The 21,723-nt window shown below is 46.2% G+C and overlaps 1 pseudogene; it reads left to right on the top strand.

Annotated features, from left to right (window-relative positions):
- The first annotated feature begins 1,454 nt into the window (after window positions 1-1,454).
- LOC149366326 (uncharacterized) overlaps window positions 1,455-21,723 on the top strand; it is a 76,130-nt pseudogene continuing 55,861 nt past the window's right edge.

A 21,723-nucleotide genomic window follows, 5' to 3' on the forward strand; every position in this document is an offset into this window, starting at 1 on the left:
TTCTTATGCAGCTGATTACGTCTTTGAACATTGTGTGGCTGTTTTAGTTCGAAAGATAATTGTCACAGAATATGGAAAATACTCCATGTGCTCCCAAGCAAGCACCATCTCTGCATTCTACTGCAATTGAAAGTGCTAATGAAATTCATCTTCCCCCTAAATTCAATTGTGGTTTTGTACACAAGACCCAGGCTTTTTAGTTAAAGCAAAAAACTTTATTTTATCTTTCCCTGCCTAGTCTTCACAACTTTGTTTGCTTACAAGACGAACTGAAATAGCAATGTATTGTCGAACAATGTTTCATAATTCTCAAGTGCCGGACGTTAATTGATTATAAATTCCCCAGATACCACACCTAATTCTCGTGAAACCTCTTTGTTCAGGAGCCGGAAGAGCCGGATAGCGCCTGCGTCTGAGCCTTTGCTCACAATCCTTCAAATATTTCCTATGCGACGTGCTGTCATGCCGGGAAACCCGCCCGGATTCCAATTCTGCCGGCCGCTAACTTTCTCCTACGAGCGTCCCTTTTGACAAGTCCTGGTGCTGCGCCGCAAGGCACGCGCCCTAACGCTCCCTGACAAGCCACGATGCTGCGCCGTACGGCAGCGGAGTCCTAAGGAGAAGCATCTGCAAGCAACACGCCTGGACCTGTCGCAAGAGGCCAGACAGCGAGGCGCCAGATTCCTTCTCTCCCGGACGCCACCGCGCGCGGCAAAATTTGAAGCGGTTGGCCCGCGCGATCGCTAAATGGTCCTTTTGGACTGCCGTCGAGTGCTGCCTTTTGATTGGCCAGTTCTGAGGGGCCACCGTTCCTCAGGCTATATAAGCCCCAACGCTGCAGCTTGGAAGTGTGTGACGGTGTGACGGAGTGACCGAGTGACCGACCCACCGTGAGTCGAGTGCTGCTCACGAGTGGAGTCGGATGGTGTGATGTGCTGGTGTCTCGCTGATCGTCGCTGTGCGAGAACAGTCGCGTTGTATAGCTCTCGGACCCCGTGTCGATGTTGAACTATATTATGCCCTGTACATAATGTATAAAGCAGTTTCTTAGTCTCACCGACGCCTGACTCGGAGTCTTCGCTACCGCTAAGAGAGCTGGCAACGCTCAGTCACGAAACGGGTGGCGAGCGCAACGGGACCACCTCTATGGCACAACATTGGTGGCAGCGGTGGGATCGACCGACATCAGCTACCTCGGCGCGGTGAGTGCCTGAAGTTTTCCTCAAACGCCAGACTTTCTCTAACACAGGTTATAGTAGCTTAGAGAAAGAATTGGTGTAGCATTGCGTTAACCTTGTGTGTTTCAAGCCTAGGAAGAGTGTTTTGAAAACCAAGGGATGCTGAAGGGGAGGGGAGCAGTGTGTGAAATTCTTGCGCGTACCGAACTAGTAGCGATATAGTAGTGTACGGCAAGTAGTTTCTAAAAGGGCAAACAGCAAGAGGCAATGTGAACGATGGAGAGTTACAAGGTTAAAGAACTTCTCCAAATTTGTGAGGTGTTGGGCATTGATTTGGGCTCAACAAAAAGAAAGAATGCGATCCTTGAGGTCATGAGGACTGCGGACGTGACGGCTGAGGAAGCCGAAGAGGCCTGGGCTGATATCAATGAAAGGCGTGAACGGGAGGAAAAGAGAGAAAAGGAACGTCGCGACGAGGAAATGAAAGCAAAGGAGATGCGAGAGCGCCAGGCGCTTAGAGAGCACGAGGTTAAAATGAAAGAGCTGGAGCTCCGAAAAAACTCGCCAGCGCCTAGTCTTGCTTCGACGACGGTTCCCTCTAACGCTCCAAAAATACGCGACCAACTGCCGCCCTTTGTAGTCGGCGAGGATGTGGCTAAATACCTCGTTAAATTTGAGCATGTGTGCGAACGGAATGACATTGAGCGATCCCTCTGGGCACAGAATCTTTTAGCCTAGCTTCCCGGGGAGGCATCTGACGTGATAACTTGCTTATCGAAAGAGGCGTTTGAGAGCTACAGTGATGTGAAGCAGGCGCTATTGCGAAAGTACAAACTGTCGCCCGAAGCTTTCCGGCAGAGGTTCCGGTATGGACAGAAGGGCAGAGAGTCACATGTTGACTTCGCGTTTCGTCTAAAAGCCGACCTGGTTGAATGGCTGAAAGGCGAAGAGGTTTACGACGACCGCGATAAAGTCGTCGAATGCATCGCGTTAGAACAGTTCTACCGTTGCATTGATGAGGATGTCAAGCTCTGGCTGCAAGATAGGCTAAAGGAGGTTAAGCTAGACAAGGCAGCAGAATTAGCTGCAGAGTATTACCTCCGCCGCAGCTTGCACAGCAGGGCAGTGCGTGTAGAAAAAGCAGATAAGAGAGACGGGTTTTCAAGGAAGTCCGACGAACGGAAGCAAATCAAGCGTCGCGAGTTTCGGAAAGACGAGTCCCTTACCAAAGAAACTGTGAAGGAAGGGCAGTATGCATCTCAGAATGCTAGCGACGGTCTCAAGCAGCGAAACGATGCGACGCGTTCTTTTGAAAAACGGAAGCCGTTAATCTGCTACAACTGCAAAAAGCAAGGGCACATCGCGGCGAACTGCCAAGAGAAAGTTGCTTTTGCAACGATACGGGAAACAAACAAAAACATGCGACTGTTGGAGCCATACATGCAGGAAATTAAAGTAAACGGCAAGAAGTGCAGAGCACTTCGGGACTCGGCAGCAACTATGGACGTCGTCCACCCGTCTTTCGTCTCCTCTAGTGACTTTACAGGAGAATGCGCTTGGATACGACAAGTGGCCGAGGATGAGAGTGTCTGCTTACCGATCGCAGCGGTCATCATTGAAGGAGAGTTTGGAAAACTTAACACAGAAGCTGCTGTGTCTGCCGCCCTTCCGGAGCACTTTCCCTACCTGTTCTCAAATAGCTCAGAGCAGATGCTGAAGGATCAGGGCAAATCATTCTTTGCCGACGTGGCGTACATGGCCCTCACGCGATCCAAAGCGCGCCAACTGTCGAGTAAACTGGACTTTGAGTCGGTGAACGAACAGCCGTGCGGCACGCGGAGCGATCAAGGTAACTTGAGTGGCGGGCAGACACGGGAGATGCAGAGCTCGGAGACTGGCTTGGGAGAGCGTGGTTTGGACGAGACTAAGAGGGATACGTGCACTGCTAGCCGCGATCTAGACACGACGCCGCAGTTAGGCGACGCGGGCTCCATACTCGCTCCGGTTTCCGCCGGCTGGCAGGAGCTGGCCGCAGTCGAAAAGGAAACGCTCATTCGCGAGCAGCAGCAAGTCTGCTCAATAGCCGATCTGATGAAGAGCGTCAGACTGGGAGTGGAGAAAAAGAGGGTTTCATTTTACGAGAGATCTGGCTTATTGTATCGCTGCTACACCGATAAGCAGGGTCGCAAATATGAACAGATTTTGATCCCTCGAAAATATCGCTGTCAGTTACTGGAACTCGCGCACGAAAATGCGTGGGCAGGGCATCTTGGCTTAAAAAAGACCAAGGCTAGATTGGCTCAGGAGTTTTATTGGCCGTATTGTTGGAAGGATGTCGAACAATTCGTGCGATCTTGCAAAACCTGCCAGAGAGTGGGCAAATCCACTGACAAGTGGAAGGCGCCGATGAAGTTAGTGCCAGTCATAACAGAACCTTTTCGGCGACTGGTAATTGATATTGTAGGTCCTTTGCCAGAATCAACGAACGGGTGTAGGTATGTTCTGACGGCCCTGTGCGTCGCGACCAAGTTCCCGGAGGCGGTACCACTTAAGGAGCTAAATTCTTCCCAGGTCGTGGACGCTCTGCTCTCAATGTTCGCACGCGTCGGGTTCTCTTCTGAGATCCAGTGCGACAATGGCAGCGTCTTCACCAGCTGCCTAACTTCTACCTTTTTGGAAAGATGCGGCATTAAAGTGGTGCACAGTTCTATCCATCACCCGCAATCTAATCCAGTAGAGCGAATGCATTCGGTGCTGAAGCGCATATTGAGAGCCCTGTGCTTTGAGCGTCACTGTGACTGGGAGGCCTTCATTCCCGCCGCTATGTTCGCCTTGAGGTCTGCTCCCCATGAGAGCACAGGCTTTAGCCCCGCGGAGCTCGTGTATGGCCGAAGCCTTAGAACTCCGCTGCGCATGTTGCGAGAGTCTTGGGAAGGCAGTGATGACGACCCAAATGTAGTCTCCTACGTCCTCGACCTTCTTCAGAGGCTCGGGAAAACAAAAGATATTGTAGAGAGGCACATGAAGGCGGCGCAAATCTTGTCAAAGGGATATTACGACAAGTCAGCAAAGAAACGCACCTTCGAAGTAGGTAGTCAAGTGATGTTGCTGCGTCCGTCGAAGAAAAACAAGCTCGAGGTTCACTGGGAAGGACCCGCGAAGGTTGTATCGAAGCTTTCCGATACCAACTACGAAGTGAAATTAGGGAGACGGCCCAACAAAACTTATCACAGCAACTTGATGAAGCCCTACATTCAGCGTCACGCGATTGTAAGCATGACGATAAATGCTGCCGATGAGGAAGGGGCGGAAATCCTGACGACAGCTGACATGAAAGATTGTGGTTTAGAGCTAATGTTGGAACAGCTGACTTTGGACGCGCGTCTAAGTAGCACCCAAAAGGAGGATTTAAAGGGAATAGTTTCCGAGTTTAAGGAGGTTTTTTCTAACCGTCCCGGAAAGACCACGGTCTTAGAGCACGACATCGAGCTAACATCTGAGCAACCGATCCGGAGTAAACCGTATCGTTGTTCACCCTTGCAGAAAAAAATCATGGCTGAGGAGATTCAGCGCATGCGTGACTTGGGGGTTATAGTGCCAAGTGAGAGCGACTACACATCGCCCCTGATACTTGTCCAGGTTCCGGGAAAGGATCCGAGGCCATGCGTCGATTATCGGCGTCTGAACGCGATCACCCGAGATCAGACATATCCGATACCGAACCTAGAAGAAAGAGTGGAGACGGTGTCGAAGTCAAATTATATATCTACGCTGGACCTCGTGCGAGGCTATGGCAAGTACCCCTTACGGAACGGGCTAGCCGTTGCGCCGCGTTCGTTTCCCCGTTCGGAACCTTCCGCCCACTCATGCTGAGCTTCGGACTTAAAAACGCGCCGTATTGTTTCTCTAGCCTGATGGACAGAGTGCTTCATGGTTTGGGCGAGTTTGCATTGCCATACCTCGACGATGTTGCCATCTTTTCGGACACTTGGGAAGAACATCTCGAGCACTTGCGAGTCGTATTGTGCAGGTTGAAAGAGGCAGGCCTCACTGTGAAACCAGCTAAATGTCACCTAGGTTGCGGTGAAGTGACTTATTTAGGCCATGTGGTGGGGCGCGGCCGGCGTAGACCTTCCGACATCAAGGTAGCCGCTATTGTAAACTATCCCCGGCCAACCACTAAGACGGATATAAGGGCTTTTTTAGGTTTAGCTGGATATTACCAACACTATGTGAGAGACTACTCTGACCTTGCCAGCCCGCTAACAGACGCGCTTCGAAAATCGGAGCCCGTTAAGGTGACGTGGGACTCGAAGAAAGAAAATGCGTTCCAAATGTTGAAACAAGCATTGAGCCATAAGCCGGTTCTAACGGCGCCAGACTTTTCGAAAGGTTTCATCATTCAATGTGACGCGAGTGATCGCGGAATGGGAGCGGTGCTATGCCAAGAAGATGCTAGTGGTCATGAACGACCAATTTTGTATTTGAGTCGAAAACTAAGTTGTAGGGAAGAGGCATACAGGACCTCTGAAAAAGAGTGTGCCTGCCTTGTTTGGGCAGTTCAGAAGCTGGCTTGTTATGTCTCCGGTTCTAAGTTTGTTGTGGAAACGGACCATTGCCCCCTAACCTGGTTAAGTAACATGTCGTCTAAAAGAGGCCGTTTGCTGAGGTGGAGCATGACCCTCCAGCAGCACAATCTGGTTGTCCGCTATAAGAAGGGAAGGTTGAACGCGAACGCCGATGCTCTAAGTCGTGCATTCTAGGCCTCGCTTCTTTCAGTGACCTCCTCGTTACTTACCTTCTCTCGCTTTGCAGCAAACTATCATGTTCGAAGGAAGAAAGGGGCAAAAATGAATGACCTCATTTGCTTCCTCAGTAGTGTGTTTTCGGTACAAATGATTTCAAGGGGACCGATCTGATTTTCATTATTATTGCTGATTATTAAGTGCTCCTGCTATTTTGATGTGTTGATACTTTGCAAAATGGTTGTTTGAACCTTGTGTACCAGATCGTACACATGCCTCTTGTTGCAGCGGGAATAAATGGGGACATCAATTTAGTTAGGTTAATTTGGATTATGGCTTCGTCTGGTGTTTGATGGGAGACAGAGGGCACTTGCTTGTGTTGGGTGTTGCCTTTTGCCGGTCGGTTTTGTAGTCTGCAGAACGACCAACCATGTCCAGTGGCGAGAAGCAAGGGGATCGGAACGACCTCAGCGAAGCTGGTCGAGGTGCCTTGGCGACAACGAGGTCAACAGAGCTCCTGGCCTGCGAGTGGGACCTGGTGCTCGTGAAGTTACCTGGACTGGACGTGAACTTGGAAGAGCCTGACGAAGATGCGCGCCTGGCATCCGAGCCACGTGGAAGCAGCCCGTCTTCCCGGCGCCTTATCTGATGGCGGGGATGCTGTCATGCCGGGAAACCCGCCCGGATTCCAATTCTGCCGGCCGCTAACTTTCTCCTACGAGCGTCCCTTTTGACAAGCCCTGGTGCTGCGCCGCAAGGCACGCGCCCTAACGCTCCCTGACAAGCCACGATGCTGCGCCGTACGGCAGCGGAGTCCTAAGGAGAAGCATCTGCAAGCAACACGCCTGGACCTGTCGCAAGAGGCCAGACAGCGAGGCGCCAGATTCCTTCTCTCCCGGACGCCACCGCGCGCGGCAAAATTTGAAGCGGTTGGCCCGCGCGATCGCTGATTGGTCCTTTCGGACTGCCGTCGAGTGCTGCCTTTGGATTGGCCAGTTCTGAGGGGCCACCGTTCCTCAGGCTATATAAGCCCCAACGCTGCAGCTTGGAAGTGTGTGACGGTGTGACGGAGTGACCGAGTGACCGACCCACCGTGAGTCGAGTGCTGCTCACGAGTGGAGTCGGATGGTGTGACGTGCTGGTGTCTCGCTGATCGTCGCTGTGCGAGAACAGTCGCGTTGTATAGCTCTCGGACCCCGTGCCGATGTTGAACTATATTATGCCCTGTACATAATGTATAACGCATTTTCTTAGTCTCACCGACGCCTGACTCGGAGTCTTCGCTACCGCTAAGAGAGCTGGCAACGCTCAGTCACGAAACGGGTGGCGAGCGCAACGGGACCACCTCTATGGCACAACAGTGCCACCATAGACACAGGCATGATGGGATCGGGCCAACTCAGCGGCGTCTAAACTTTCTGGGGTTTTTTCAAAGAAGACAGCAGAGAAGGTGACATGATACAGCAGGTGGTGGGACCAGCACAATTCCTCCCTACCACATCACCGCCACCAGCTTCCTCTTTGTCCGATTAATATTATCAGCGCCTCTTAGGGCGAGTTCCTAACTAAAGGGCGCCGCTCCTCACGCTGTCTTGGAAAAAAGTGGCGATGAGGCACGGAATACAAAGGACGTGGCGTAAAAATTGTAATCGGCTTAGTGTCGGCCTCCTCCAAACGCTGTTCTGTAGAGGCAAGGTGAATATTGATAAGTATGGCTGGCAGCTCCGGCTTAGCGCGAAAGCGTGCTATTCTTGTTCGCAATAAACGCAATGTATTAGGTGAGCAAGCAAATTTATTAGCCATGTTTCCACATCCTTAAGCCGTGGGCTTTTCCTCCTTTCTGACGTTTTATTTGCGAGCTCGAGCAAGACGTTACGCTGACAGTAACATGCTCACAACCTAATTCCATAGTGAGCCATGAAGCTGCCGCCTAATGCGCAGCAAGTTGAAACACGACATTGGAAATGATTCCGCATCGTTTTCTTGTGCGAAACAATGGCACTATGACCACGGTGTTTATGTTACTCGTAAAGCATTAAAATATATAGTGACGTTTCATTAACACCTCATAATCAGTAGAATTTGTTGCTAAGCCCTTTATTGCTAGATAACTAAAAATGTCCTAACAAAACAGGATACCGCAAGTGAACGTTTAGGATATTTTAGCGTAAAGAATGTAAGGCAAAAAAAAAAGCTTTTTGAGCACAGGGAAAACTTAACCTGCGGTGTTCCAACAAGATGAGATATTCCCAATGGCATATTGAGCGATCATGCCGTCATCAGGTTCCGCATTCTCAATAGAGCAAAAGAAAATAAACAGGCATGTGACACTGATTTGATCGTTCCACACAAAAAGTGGCGGCCAGTTTGTTGACAAAAGAACCATAGAATGTGAAATCCCTGAGTTTGCAGGTGAAAACCTAAGCTACAGAACCCCTAGGATCATTTTACTGCAAAAAACAAATCCTGTACTGAAAAGATTCGCAGCGACTGAATACTCGCGCTCCATGAGATGTAACGTTTCAGTGCTACTAAAAATAGAGATTTCAAACAATTATAGATCACGGTTAGAGTTACGCGTAACATTACTCGAGTTTCTGGCTTGGAGTAACCTAAGGATCTCCATTGTGCCCTGCTCTGATTTTCGCATCCTATGATTAAAAACTTCACAATGTATGAGGTGTGGGAATTATAGCATGCAATTTGAGACCTCCCAGTAGCTCTTCCCTCTTCCCCTGTCTGGAAATCGCGAGCTCTTCTTGTTATTTCAGACGAAATACTTTGCGTTCATCGTAAATCGGCCACGCGGTGGTTCTGAAATCTTTTGCACGAGAGTAATGTAAGAGCGTAATGTAAGAACCCAAGCGTAGCGGAGGTTGGTGGGCAATTGAGATTAGAAACTTTTGGATAATCAGGCGGCGGGAGCAGCCGCGGTGCAGGTATAATGGAGTGACACAGGAGAGCCCTTTCTCCTGGTGTGGACGTGGGTTGGCTGTTCTTGAATGTAGCAACGCATTTCCCGTATTTCATTAGTACCATTTTGATTATAGGCCCTAAAGCACACAATATCAGGGCTGAGTTTACTATAGCTGTCGAGGTATCCTATAACGCCTTCAGATTCTTAATGATAAACCATTTTGTATGGCGTCAGGCCGAAAAGTATTCTTAGTGGACCTGACTCAATTCTAAGGCAAAACTCATTTGCTCATTCCTTTATATCCCTTCGTTCTCAGTCAGTACAGGCTAGCAAAGTGGCATATTCTTCAGGTTAACATTCACCCTAACAGTTTCTGTCCCCTCTACCACTCCTGGTGCGCCCTATTAGCGGTCACACTTGCGTCTGCCGCTGAAGCGTTATTTCAATTCACTTCCCGAACATCTTCCTCAATATGCAACCCCTTCCTTCCAGTTTTCTTCACATAAGATTTGTATCTTCTCAAGTCGTTTTTTCCCTGTTCATTCTGCTGAAAAACTTTGAGGTTTAATCTCTATCCCCTTTCTTTACGTCGTTTTACGATTGCCGCCAGTAAGGATGTAAGTAACTGTGATTTATAAGATGCCTTAAAGGGGAATAGACGCAGAATTTACAATTTACAACGCCCGCAAACAATATTAGGTTTTATGGGCGTAAGGAGATGTCAATTGAAAGCGTGGAGTGGAACATAATATGATTTTGAATATTGTGCAAGAAGCAGCTCAGCATTTATACCCGCATTGAGCGACATCAAGGCTATTTGCTGCAATTATTTCGACGTCACTGAACCCAGTGGTTTTTCACAAGAGCAGCCAGTCCATGCCTGCGACGCTGTTGCTATCAGAAATGTGGTAGTCAAGGTAGGCCGGTCGACTGTGAGTAGAAGGTGTACTTAAGCTTTAGCGCGACGAAGTCCAAAACTGCTTGTCAAAATTGAGCAGTACAGTCGCAGATCATCCGCGAAAAGACGATTCATCCAGAATTCTTCTCATAGTCCTGTGCACCACGGCGTTTTTCACGTTTTTTTCAGACACATTGTTTTTTTTTTAAGATCTGTAATTTTATTCAAATTTCTTGCTCAACTGCCTTCGAAGAGACGCAGGCATTCATATCGAAATTGCAAGAGGGTACTCACTGTTCGTTACAACGCTGTTTTCAGCCTTCAGTATCCTCTAATAATATTTACTGGTCAAAAATTCTTAACTATATGTTTTATGTGAACACTTTTGAGCCTCATCGGATGCACACCATATCATTTTCTTGTATGGCATGCACCTTTCATGTTCCATATCTAAATCCCTCTATCATCTTCGCATCGATATCCAAATGATTGCAGAGATGTGCAAAGCAACAGCGTGCAGCTGCTTTTCAAATAACCCGTATTCAATATAATCTCATTCACAAAAGACTTAGCTGGAATATGAGAGAAAATTTCTAATAGTGAATGCATGCTGCCTCTCACTAGGTGGTCTAAGAATTCACGTATCTCTGCAAATGACTTTAATAGCAAATCTCTTGAAGCTCGTTCGTTTGACGCAGCTTTAGTATGAAACTTTAAAAACAGAAAACACGTGACAATTTCAGTCATACTTTCACAGAATTTTATGACTAGTGTATGAACACTTTTTTAAATTTCGTTTTTCGCTCCAGCTCCCTGTTTTATCTCAACCCCGTATAATTTCATTCTCTCATTTGAAGCTGGCATAAAACAAAAATTTGATGTGCCTGCGGAGAGAAACTTCCAAATCTAGCTGTACCTGATCGCACAGAAATTCGCGGCATTTTTTTTTGTTTGCAGAACACACAAAGGAGGATCGCGACTTAGTCACAGGCTTCTCCTCAGTCACGTATCAATCAAACAAGGCATTTCCCGACAAGAGCGCTTCGAAGTCTAGATTTTCACTTCTTCAGCAATCTTCCACATGCTACGCATAGTATTTCAGCCCCTGGTGGAACGCCTAAAAGGCAAGCTAAAGTCTGCATCTAAAGAGGACGCTGGAGTGGTACTTTAGTTTTCTCCGCCCGTAAAAGCGCAAAATTGCATTTTGAAATGCCGCGTGATTGAAATCTTGATTCAAACTCCTAGGCATACTCCCTCGACCACTAAAAAAGATTTCTGGTATCTTAAAGTAGGAAGGAAAATAAGTCAGTGTACCTTCAAAGGGATTCTTTTTTATTTCTGAATGCAAACCAGAAATTTACACAACACTATGTAATATTTTTCTGACTCTCCTGGAAAGACAAATTATTGGCTAACTTTAAGAGATCGGAAACAGGCGTAGTGGGTGTGGGAACAGACGCGGCTTAATAATATCCTAGTCAAAATCAAGAGGGAGAAATAGGCTTGGGCAGGGCATGCAATGCGAAGGCAAGATAACCGCTGTTCCTTAAGGGTAATGGAGTAGACTCAAAAAGAAGGCAAGCGTAGCAGTGGGCGGCAGAAATTAGGTGGGCGGCTAAGATTAAGAAGTTTGCGAGGATACGGTGGCCGCAGCTGGCAAAGGAAACGGTTAATTTGAGAGATATGGGAGAGGCCTTTGCCCAGCAATGTGCGTAGTCAGGCTGATGATGGTGATGATGAAGCACCAACCTACGCTCTCTCGTCCCAATATAGGGGTAGTTTTCCTTGACATCATCGTAAATGAGTATGTTAGCAACGGCAGACGTTTTTCATGTGGTGGCAATTTTCATCATGCAAATAACAAGTGAGTTAGTAATAAAACAGGTCCCCCGAAACTCAGCGCAGTGTTCATTTTGTTCGCCGCTTAGTTGAGGTTCCGAGCGCTTGCATTAGCTAAGGATTGGTTGTGGCCCAATTTTTCTTGAGTATAAAGATGGTGCGCGTCCATGAACACTGCCTTCATTGCATACCCTGCTTATACCGATAAGCATTGGTGATGCTGTGGCGTATCTTCACGGTATTAAGAAAGAAAGGCGCAGGTAACATCTCAAACTCATAGGTGTCGTAGCGCCTATAAACAGTGTCGCATAAACGAACAGTCTGTTAGGTTTTGAAATTTTTTTCACACGAAGCGCTATTGTATTAACGCATGCTGTCCTCCAGTTGTCAGAGGTTAGTCTGCGTGTCAAAGCCCTCCGCGACTCCCACTATAGGGGCTATCGATTCAACTCGTTCCTTCAATTGAGACGTCTGAGCGCTGGAGCTCAGGTGTCTCCCTCAGTCGCACAGTGATCACAGACTCCTTTAACCAGCGTCACACCTAATTTTTAGAGGAAGAGTGCTCTCGTAATGCGATGTGGATCGCACACTGTGGTACTCCTAGCAGAAACCGGTGCCGTGATCGCTGAACAAACGAGGTGCAGCATGAATCTTCATTTCTACCAAGTTACGCACAAAGCAAACCCTCTCCCTGCTGCTCCGTGGGTCAAATATAAGTTTTTGTGGAAATATTCTTCCTGGACAAACATGAGGAGCAGTGTCGTTCTTCGCAAGCTGAGCAGTTAGAACATATTCGTTTTAATTTTTTTTGTAACCATAAAAATAGATAATTTTCGAAATGTATAACGTGTATGCCATACCAAACTTCAGGTAGACCAACAAGCAACCACAGCGATTTTCACGCCTCCATCTGACGTTCCCCAGTGCTGTTTGGAGACGGTAATCAATCATGTGAGATGTATTATGACAGCTGCCCCGCATTGCGAATGAGAGTCCGATCTGGATGTTTTTTTTTAATGGGCAAACAGGAACTAGGGATTTTGAAATCATCCCGAAGCAAGAACTCGGAAAAAGTTTTCAGTAACAGCTACGCCTAAGAATAAGGAAGACTGGATTCGAAACACGCGATTCGTCAATTTCTATAAACCGACCACGAAGAAGTAGGCAGTTTTGACTACCCTGCTGCTGTGTGGGTTAGCTGAAATTATATTTTGTTCCATAAGCACAACTGTAGTTCGTTAAGGAAGAAGACAACTCGATTTAGAGTTTCACAGAGACAGAGTTACTTTGTTTCACAGTGACGTTCACATAAATGTACATAACGAGCCTCATGCACTGTTTTGTGATGTTGTTCACTAGGTATTGTGAAGTTGTTTAGCTACAGGTTACGTAGGGTTGAAATAAAGCGTTAGACCTTGCGCAACCCTGAACGCAGAACTCATGGGCAGAGGGATCACAAGACTCAACAGAACGAACACTGGCACAACAGATGAAGAGGCAGAAGATGCATGTGCTAGCAATTCCTTCCAAAAGATGCTGAGATGAATGACCAGCAGACTACAGGCCTCTTCAAAGCTTTCTTGTAAAAGAAAGAATACCTCAATTCATCAGAGGGGCAAGGCAAATAAAGCATTGTAAATCGTGGGGTCCGACAGTTTTACAAGGGCTGTGAGAGTCGTCGTAGTGTACACTACCGTGGGATTCGTTCAGATCGCCTGACTTTCCTTAACACGCACTCGCACCGTACAACGCATGGTTGCGTTTTGCCTTTCGTCTCCATGAAATTGCGGCCGCTGAGGCCGGGATTTAATTCCAAATCTTCCAGCTCAGTAGAGGAGTGCCATGACCAAAGGGCCACTGCTGCGGGTGAAGATGGGCAAATAACCGACAGGTATTTACGCTCGGCATTTTAGTTTATGAAGTTGTTACTTTGCATTCAACTGTATACGCCCTTCTATTTCATATGTTCCCGCGGTTTACGTTGGCTGTTGGCCAACGCACGCGAAACGCCAATCCAAGCCTTCCTGCATCAGATGCGGAAGGGAGTGGATCATGTAGCTGCTTAGATAGGGAGTGTTTTTTTCTTTTAGCGAAGGCTACCTGAGCCACAGAACGCGTCACCGAGTAAGGACAGGGCGCGCTACTACAAATATTGTCTCTTCGGTGCAGAATAACGATGTTGGTGCCTTTTTTCGCGCCATTTACTGCTATTTGTTAACAGAAATATGCGAGGTATCAAAGTAGTTTTAACATAAAAGATATTCACTCGAAATCTGATATGTGGTGTCAGGCTTACTTGCGCATGAATAGGCCTGGAAACGTTTTGGCTTCTTAACGTGTAAAAAAAAATGAAAATGAAAGGTTTCTTCTGCTTATTTATTTGTCCGCAGCGCCAAAACATAGCTCGAATGATACAGCGCGTTGTTTGCACTGACATAAGCTCCACTGAGCCTTGACCGCTCAGCTGGAGATCACGCTAAGGTGGCTGCGGGGCGCCCACTATCTTCAGCCGCCGCAGACACCACGTGCAGCCTAGTCTCAGACCCAGTGGCCAACGCTAAGGGGCTGAAATGTTAGGACGAGTCGCGCTGCTCGAGCATGTTTTTTTAAGTTGCAGGCGGGATGTACAATAACGAATACCTAAGGTTCCTTCGCAAGTGGGCAGAGTAAAAAGTGTCCAATACAAGAAAGAACAAGCAATAAAAAATTTCATTTAGACGAGGATTTTCGGCACATCGTAAAGAAAGCAGCAATCCTTGCGACACAAATAAAACAGCTTGATAATCGATAGCATCCCGAAATAAGCGTTCGGAAGAAAAACAACCTGTGCAGTTTCGTATCTTTAGCGAATTAATGAACCTTAAAATCGTTGCTGTTGCGACTGAATTTGTAAAAAGGGTGTAGTACATAATTTTTGTAATTCAACGTCGGCATCCTAATAAAAAACAGCCTTTTCCGAATGTGTCGGGGAAGTCTCACCTCAGAGTTCTTTTTGTTGTCTGTGATGCCCTCTATGCCCCCCCCCCCCCACCCCCCCTCCGGCTCCGCGTGCCAGATAGGTGACAAGAGGCAGGGCACTGCGCCCACTCAAGTTTGTCTTTATCGCCTTTATCGCAGTCTCGAAATCTCTTTCTTTAGTTCTTTCTTTGATGCTTCATTTTGTCCCCTTTTTTTTCCATTTCCTCATTTAAGTTTACATTAATTAATGTCTCTTCTTCTTTCAACATTTTTGTTTCCATTTTTTCTTCCCTTTTTTCCCCAAATCAAAACGCTGTACATCCAGTTGAATCAGTTACGGGCAGAGGAACCTTCTTTTGGTCGGACACTTTAGCACGAAGAAGAAAATAAAGGCTTTGTTCCTGGCTTCGTTTTTGTACTGCAACAATTGTTCAAGGGGCGGCAGTCTTGTCCATCATTTTTCTGTAAATAAGCGAACTTAATAATTTTCGTCTTTTCAAGAGAGGCTCTTGCTAAGGGCATGAACCGTCCTTTTGTGCATCTTTTGTGCACAGGGAAAGAACTTCAAAACCACCACTCGCAACGTGCGCTATAACGGACCTTTTCCCTACGACGGTTGAATCGGAGTCTATCAATTTCTAGAGGCGCGCCTGACTCAGAAGACTCGGTCGTCTCGCCAAAAAAGAATGTAATCCTGCTGACTAATCAGTCGCGCTAATTAGGTCCGTCTTATCGCGGAGGAAACGTCGGTGCAGGTCCCGACGACCCATTTTGACCAGGCGCCTTCTTGTAAGGAGCCTGAAAGGCACTGCTTCGGAAGACACAGCTGCCCAATTGAGCACTGCCCAGCTAGGCAATGCAGAAACTATTCGGGAAACGAGGAGCGTGCAAAGTGGAGATTCAGCGTCAGGCGCAGCTCTTCCCTGGGCTGGCGTGAGTAATTTAGGTTGCTTTGCCTTATCCTGACCATCCTTCTGAATGGGACCTCTTTCAGAGTGTGTGCGTGTGTGTGTGCGTGTATGGGGGAAGGGGTGTTAACGCTAGTAGACATCTCTCGTAAATGGCCCGCCGGACCCTCCCTCCTACTCAGGAGAGAGGAGAACACCGCTGCACGGGTGATCGTTGCCACGAATAGTGATCCGCCAAATCAAAGAGCAGTGCTTGTCATTGGGTATTTGGAAACAAGAAATATACTAACAACGGAAGTGAAACACATACATACCACCTTTTAAGCGTCCAGGGCCGAGCAAGACGACTTGCAGACACTATAAAATATCCATCAAGGAAGAATCAGCGGTGAATTTTTTTTGGTTCTGATTGCTTTCTTTCCGAAGAAGATTTTTCACAAAAGGCACGAGCACCGAGGATATTGTTCAACAATGACTCACAAGCGTACAGCAAAAAAGGTTGGTTATTTATTTCGTTTAGTGTTGCGGCCATCACAGTGGCGCATTTTATGGCCGGATCGGGCACCAAAGTGCGAATCAGTGTTAAGCTGCTGCATCGGAAGCATGCTGCTATAGCAACAAATGCGAGCTTTCTCTGTCCAAACCACGTCTGCATTCATTTATTTTTATTCACGTTCGTTGTGTACTGGTTCTTCCCAGCCTGGTAGAGATCGGAACAAGCCTCTCCCAGTGTCCAGGCATAAGAGTTTATCCCGGCGATGGTTATGTTACCTTTTTTTTTCCGCTGGATTTTTCGACAGCTGCCTTATGGGCTATTATCTGAAAAAAAATTGCAGACGATTGATGCTGCTAATACGGCACTGTATGAGTTAGCGTTAGTTAAGTTTATCACCTAACTAGTGAACAGATAAGTTTTCACTTTTGTAATTATTACTGCGCAGCTTCCAAAGTGTCGTACATGGTTAGGATATTGCGTTGAATAAGGTATGCATGAACAACAGAGTAGAGGAATTGTATATCCACCACGAACTTTAGCGCATTCCGCCCTGACACTACTAATTTTCGTTGCTTGGGTTACTTTGCATGGGTTACTTAGTTTTGGTCGCAATCCTGAAAGTGAACCAAGTAGTCAGCATTATGCAGATTCTGGGAGCACTGAGACGAGCTAGCAGTACCTGGCCATGCACGTTTCTCCACTTTTAAACAGGCTTCCACATAATAAACTAGCAAAAATGTAAATGAGGCAACAATGTTTCCACAATTTGGCAAATCTGCACAATCTCTAAAATAAGTTAACCTAGTAGACCTGTACAAAGAAATTATAGTAAATGGGAATTTGGCTAGCGAAATGATGAATGCATGCAAAAACATTTTCTTTATGTTTTATATTTCAGACTAGAGATGTGTTTAGACACGCCAGTAAGGAGAAGGGCTCTGTATATCAACTGCGAACTACAGCCGCTGCTGCTGTGACATTAAGTTTTCGTTGCCTATTTGTGCTCTTCTTTAATAAGAGATTTATTCAACTACACAACAGCGCCTGTGTTGGTCGTGTCACGTCGCTGTCTTTTGCGCTGTTCCTGCACTTGGCAGTTCATTGTGCAGACAAAGGGAGTATTTTTAGAAGCTCAACACGACATACAGAAATAGGGGAGCAAAAGCAGGGGAAACCAAGTAAAACGTAAGGGAGTTGTTTTTATAATGCAAGTCCTGGATTTTTTTTTTGTTTTCAATTTCGCACACTTGTCATAAAACACTTTGGTTCACTGTATACTAATTAAAGCAAATTGTGTAAACTGTCCTTATGCAGGAACCAGAGAAGGGCTCGGCTCTTGTTGTTGTCAGCCGCTTGTAGAAATCCTCCTCCGCTGCAGCCTTTACTGCTACTTCCTGTCAAATTCATGTGCTTGAAGCCCTTGTCCCTGCGCAAGTCCACAGCCGGCGGCGTACATTGCAGTCCTGATCTATTGCAAATTATTAGTATAACAAATTTTTTTGAAAAATAGTTTAAAAGGTGAAAAAGAAAACACACCAGCGGTGGAATCCAACCCTTCACCCCTGTAAGTCACGTACTGTACTCAAGACACTACGTGGCAGCGACGGTTGTCCCACCTTCTGCTTTCGATTGTACTGATGCTGGGAGTAGCGTAACCTTAAAAGTTCTCCGCCGCAACCCATTCTTCTACTCAGTAGCTTAAAATGAGTATTCTCTGATCCAAAAAAGTATATACACGATCAATATTGCCGCGAATCTTCGTTCTGTCGTTGGTCCCCGCTCGAAGGCACCGGCATGCGGCTTATCATTCTGTTTGTGACGCGACATGTGGCCAAGCTTATCTCTGTTGAGCGCGGCCGCTCGCACCTGCTGCCACATTTTTTCCAGATTGTTCCAGTTGCTGATGGTACCTTATCTCAAACGTTCCTCGCCAGCTTTAAATGCAGCGCGGCCAAGAACTGCCGGTATTCTGTTCGTCGAGGGCCAAACATTCTTGTTGCCGAGCCGCCGCCCAGTCAATCAGTGCTGTGCGGGTGCAGGCCTGCCCAATAAGTACTTCCTTTTAGAAGCCCTTTCCGCTGTCTTTCTGACTTCATTCACAGCTACTTGACAATAACTTATGGATGAAGACTATAATTTAGAAAAATATCCCCAGCGCTTTCCTCTGTTGCAACTGCCGTTGCCTTCCTGTACATAAAGAATCCAGCGGTGAGTTTTATTCTATGACTAATACGAGTGCAGTTTACAGTCCATGATATAGTTTTTTTAAGCTTTTCTTTTAGAGGCCCGTATCGGAAGTGTTCTTCCAAGATCCTTCTTTCCGAGTGCTTGTTACAATTCTACTAAAGTTAAGTGACTACTAGCGCATTGGTTGAAATTAACTGATTGTATTATGTTTGCTCCAGTTCAGCTGTAATTTCTTTTCCACGTCATATGAATTTCGCTTTTGTGGTTTCATCTTCTAGAGACACTGGCGCCTGTGTTACCTGGGAATAAAAATGGTCACTATTTTAGCCGCCGTTCACGCTGGCTGTTTTGGCGAATGTACAAAAAAAGAGTGACTGGCGGGCAAAGACCCATTCACTACCTGTGTTCGGCGTGGATAGCACCTCGCTCCGTTGGCGAATTTACTTTTGCGTCAAGCAGATCGCCTATGATTTAAGCACCTCCGTGCCACCATTAATTAATACAAACCTGATAGCTAACTAGAAACGTTTCTGTCGCCATCAGTCTATACAATAGCTGCATTCCCTTTTCTGATTTAAACTTTGCTAGTTGTTTGTCTTCATTAAGTTTTGAGCGTGCTTTAATGTTTCATGCTGAACTGCTGAAGAATCTAAGCGAAGTACAATCCCCACGCGAGGCGCCGCTTCCAGCCACGGAAAGACACGTACAGGCGCGGACAAAAGTAAACGGAGCGCGCAACTGTCTTTGAATATTATTCACGCGTCACCTAATGGAAATTTCCAGCAGTGGTACGCGCATGCTGGTAGAGGAGGTTGGTGGGTTTTCTTGTAGACAAACAACGCTTCTTCATTTCCAGTGGAGAAGGCGTGATTGCACCTCGAACGGAATAACGTGCTCTGTTTACTTATGTCCGCGCCTGTACACGTACTACGAGCATTAATCAGACATGGCTAGGGGGGCCCGGCTTAAGATATCTAACATTAAGGTATCGTGAAGGATTGCCATTTAAAGAAAATAAGTTTGGTTAGTAGTTTAATGTCATATACCCATATTTTTAAGGCATAGTGCTTTTATAGAGCACCGTAACAAAACAAGACCCACTCTGTTTCCTAGTGCACTTTCCTGCTAATCTCATGACATACCCGTCATGTGCTTTTCCAGCTTTCTAGCACTCAACGTTCAGTGCCGACACAATTATGCTTAATGGCTTTTACGATAGATATAAGCCGAAGGAAAAGTAATTTTGCGGCAGTTCCCTCTGGCAGCATCAGGCATAAAACCTTTTCATAGGCAATCTTGATGCTGTGCAAATTTTTTGGGGAACTCTCAATTTTGCGCCGTTTACTTTAGAAATAAAAGACCCAGCTTTTTGTTTTAATTTTCACCTACCATAAATTAATCTGTTTCGGACTGTCGCTCAGAGGAGGCCGCGGAAGGTGACGCCTTCATGGAGCTATAGTTTGGTTGATAATTTTCAGGAAAACAGGGTGTTGAGCTTGTTGACACACTCTCACGAAATTTTTGCCGCTACTTCGCGCGCACTCAGAATCTTTGTCTGAGTGACATCAAATGAGGACACACTTCATTCACGCGGGCTTCGGAGACAGGCTGGAAAATAACAGACAAGAATAAAGAACAACTGAGAGCGAGAAACGTGCACTACGAGGAAAAACCTCTTAGCCAAATTTCGTTTATACAAGCCATGAAAGAACGTGCTCAAAATAGTCGCGAAAAGTTTGAGTCCCATCTTTTAAATTTGCCTTTCTGATTAATTATGCTGCGCATGAGAAAAACTCAACTAGGGGAAAAATAGCCGGAGAGAGTTGCCAAATAAAGCAGCCTGTTAAAAGTACGGTGTTGCTTAAGCACTGAAGGTAAAAGCCTCTGGAAGAAGAAAAAAAAAATGTACAGTGAGTTTGGTTTCCAGGTGCTCAATAATACGAAGCTACACCCCGGTAGACGTGGTTTTTCCTAAATTTTATTGAGGAAAAAAATGTTATTCATAAGCTCCTTCAATTTTGCAGCGGACATGAAACAGGAAGGTAAATAATGAAGGCAGATACTACGTTCCACGAAGAAGATACAGGAGTGAAGTGAGATAAAAAAAAAATCAAATACTGAAGTTCGCTTTTTGCATTTTCGCAGTCGTCGCAATCTATGGAGCATGGTCGAGCATGACGTAAATACTGGCAGGTTATCTGTTCCTGCATCGCGTTGGTATTCAGCATTGAAATGAACTTAATGCTTCGAGAACTAATGTTTTTTACTGCAGCATGATCCATTATTGACAACGCCGGCAATTACTGTTTAACGATACCAAAAAAAACATAAGCAATATGTATACTAAGAAACAATGCAATGAAATGAGTCCCACATTTCACGTGTTTTAACAGCTCCTGACAAATGTTCTGATCGAGAACAAAAACATTGTGGTTTGTCAACGCTACACGTGGCTGGCTTAGAGATTCGTCGCGATTCGTTTAATGTGCATCGATTATTCCTCGGTTTGTCTAAAGGAGTAAATTGAGTAAAGGAGTGAAGGTTTAGCATAAAGGTGTAAAGGAGTGGTTCGCCATCTTTACAATCATTACAGTGCATCACCAAGTTCGCATCACTTAAAATTTTTAATCACCTGTCACACTCCCGTGTACGTGAATAGGAACACCGGCAAGTCTGTGTCGCGTACACTTCCTGACAGGAAAACGGGAGTTGGTCAGCCTCATGGATTATGCAAGCCTAGACAACTTCCTCATAATTAACTGAACTCGTGCTTTAATGTTGAACAAAATATGCTGTTTTTTTCTTTAAATGCTGAAGTGCTAAAGATTTTGTGTGTATAATTTATTAGGAGCTCGAAGCAACACTTCAGTGTCATACCTTCCGGCAACACGTTTGAAATCCTTTGATTACCTTTGTACATACTGTAACACAAAACTAGAACGTTCTTGCTGGCTAGTTAGTTCATTTCATTAAAAGGTATGACTGCGCGAATACAAAGACAGGAGACAGGAACGCTGCGCTCGTGGTGTCGTTTTCGTTCCTATGTCTTAGCTGTCTTTGTCTCAGTCTAAGCTCAATGCAAATTAGATTCTTTTACGGCGTTCACGTGTTTCTTAACGTTCTAACGAAAAGTGGCGAATTCGAGATGGTCCACTGCGTGGACCGTTACATTTGTTTAACCGTAAATATTCGTACAGTTCCATTTTTCTTATGGTACATTGCACTTGCGACTCCCTGCAGTTTGTTTCTGGCGTTGGATTTGTTGTTAACCTTGTCTCTCTGTTTTTTTCTTTTCTTTGTGTGTTTACGGAGTGCTCGTGCAAGTATTGATTAGGAAATTGTGATTTTTGCTGACGTCCTATTTTGAATTCTCTTCTGCTGCCACCACCCTTCTCTGAGTGAAATTTTGCAGTCTGGTCCAGTAGCATTTTTGCTTCTTGTTTCTGAGATGTCTCTTCGGCATTCATGCTCCCCCCATCCCTACCAGTTTCTCTTGAAATGCTGCCTCCTCACTGCGCAAGGGTCAAGCGCTCCACGCTTGTCACCGAAATGTGGTAATGAGCGACACCTTGAGGGTCACTCCCCTGTCTCTAAGAA

This window comes from Amblyomma mixtum, chromosome 1, assembly GCF_055824585.1.
Source record: "Amblyomma mixtum isolate Tamu chromosome 1, ASM5582458v1, whole genome shotgun sequence".
In the NCBI taxonomy this organism is placed as follows: domain Eukaryota; kingdom Metazoa; phylum Arthropoda; class Arachnida; order Ixodida; family Ixodidae; genus Amblyomma; species Amblyomma mixtum.